This window comes from Cicer arietinum, chromosome 5 (genome assembly GCF_000331145.2).
Source record: "Cicer arietinum cultivar CDC Frontier isolate Library 1 chromosome 5, Cicar.CDCFrontier_v2.0, whole genome shotgun sequence".
NCBI classification, from domain to species: domain Eukaryota; kingdom Viridiplantae; phylum Streptophyta; class Magnoliopsida; order Fabales; family Fabaceae; genus Cicer; species Cicer arietinum.
This window is the reverse complement of record NC_021164.2, coordinates 41,194,869-41,197,501: the sequence shown is the minus strand read 5'-3', so window position 1 is coordinate 41,197,501 and position 2,633 is coordinate 41,194,869.

The following is a 2,633-nucleotide window of genomic DNA, read 5'->3' as shown; positions in this document are numbered from 1 at the left end:
TCATATGCCTTGAGCAACCACTGTCCAAGTACCAAGGCTTTCTTTTGTTGATTAGAGGATGAACCTGTATTAGAGTTTAAAAGAGACTTAGGTACCCATATAGCATTGGGTCCTTGTTGGTTAGTTTTTCCTCTTGTGAGGACCTTCCTTTTGTGATAACAAATAGACTCATGGTGCCCATGTTTACCACAGAATGAGCATGCTGCCTTTTCATTGTTAGCTTTCTTCTTAGCATGACAAATTTTGGAAGTATGCCCAAATTTTTTTCAAAAAGTGCATTTTGGCCTATCCTTTTGTTTTTTAGGCAAGAAATTTTTTTTCATACAATTTCTGTTTTTGAGAGCTTTTAAAACCAATACCAGCCTTGTCAAATATTCCAGATTGAGACCCCATTATCTTTTGATATGTTTCTGTAGATTTGACAAAGTTGGAAATATCATTTTTTTAGTTCCCTAACCTCAGTTTTCAAAAATTCCTTTTCTGTATCCTCGTCAAGAGGATTAGTTTCAACTATTCTCTTGTTAAGAATTTTTTGTTTCTCAGAATTTTGAAAGTGAGATTGCTGTAAATCTTGAATGATTTTAACATATTCATCATTCTTTTTCCGAAGCTCCTCATTTTGTTTCTTTATCTCAACAAGTTGGTTTTTTTGAAACATGCATGTTTGAGATAAAGTGTATGAGTCATTTAAGAGGCTATCAAATTCAATTTCTAATTTTTCACAATTAGGACGTAGATCAGAAATACTTACCTTTTCAATTTCTGATTTTGCCATGAGACATAGGTTGGCCTCTTCTTCCCTTCCTTGCTCTGAGGATTACTCATCACTATCATCCCAAGTGATCATCATGGATTTGTTTTTCTATGGAAATTTTCTAGAGTTCCTTTTGTTGAGAGGACACTTAGTTTTATAGTGTCCCTTCTTGTTGCATCCATAACAAGTTATTTGACTTTTGTCAATTTTTTCTTTTTGAGGAGGTCCTCTATTCTGTCCTCTTCTGTTCAACATCCTCTGAATTTTTCTAGAAATCAGAACGAGGTCATCCTCATCCTCAGACAGAGGATACTCTGCGTTTTCCTTTGTTATGACATCTTCATTCTTCTTGGAGGATGAGCTTTCTGTTTGGCTGATTTTTAGAGCAATCATTCTTCCTTTTTTGTTTGGTTTATCAGCCAACAACAATGGTTCATGAACTCTTAGAGTTCCAACCAAATCTTCTAATTTCATGTTGGTCAAATCTCTTGCTTCTGTAATGGCAGTTACCATTGGCCTCCATTCTTTTGGTAAGCTTCTTAGAATTTTTCTTATCCTTTCTTCAACGGAGTATACCTTTCCAAGAGATCTCAAGTTATTTAATATGATGGTTAACCTTGAGAACATTTCATCAATAGTTTCACCCTCCTTCATTTCAAATAGTTCGAAATCTCTTACTCCCATGTCTATCCTTGCTTCTTTTACATGGCTTGATCCTTCATGATGGATCCTTAGAGTATCCCAGAGCTCTTTAGCGTTTTTGCATTCTTCAACTATGTCATACTCTTCCCTGCTTAAAGCACACGTTAGACATAAATGAGCTTTAGATTTTAGGAGTACCTTTGCATTTTCATCAGCCGTCCATTATGCTTGAGGTTTCTCATCGGAGGTTTCGACTGCGTTGTTGGTTTTGATGACATGATCTCAATTTTCCACCACAGACCATATGTTGTTGTCTCGTGATATGAGAAATAGCCTCATCTTACCTTTCCAGTGGTAGTAATTTGTACCATCAAAGTAGGGATGTCGGCTGGATGATCCTCCTTCAGGAATGTACTTAGCTTTTGACATTTTTCTTTTTGGATCTTTTTCTCTTACACTGTTAGGTGTATTTTTTAGAGAACCTTACTCTGATGCCAATTGATGTAGCTAAATATCACTAGAAGGGGGGGTTGAATAGGGATTTTGCTGTTTAAAAATAATTTTCAAGAGATTGTAAACTATCCTCTCACTGAGGATGGAATTTTTTCAACCCTTTAGTTTTAACTTAAGCAAAAGAGTAAAAGAAGAATATGAGAGAGACACACACAATTTTATACTGGTTCACCCAAAGATGGCTACGTCCAGTCCTCACACCCTTATGAGATTTCACTAAGTTTCAAACAGATCAACCTCACGCTGAGGATGATTACAAACTGTGTATTCTATAGCTTCACCAAGCTTACAATCAATTTTCAAATATTTCCAAGCTTCACTCACAAGGAAATTACAAAGTAGTATGATAGTGATTGATACTTAATACTTTCTCAAAGGATATACAAAGATATAATGTAGGATCAAAGAAAGTATGAAGTGAGGATGTGAATTGCTATTGATAGCTTTAAGATGCTTGATCTTTTTGTGCAATTGTGTTGTGTCTTTTATGATGAAGAGCTTGCTGCATTTTATAGAGGTCCAAGCTCTTTGATGACCGTTGGAACTCATTTTCAAAGGATCCAAGGTTTTTCATCATAAGTACAGAACTGCCATTCAACTTGTTAGGCAAGGCAGAACCCATCCTCGCGCAACACAACTTTGATCTTGACATGTCCTTGCTTTTTCTCTTTTATCAGAGTGCAAAGCTGTTTCTTTGACCATGTGAGCTGCATCCTTTTCAAAA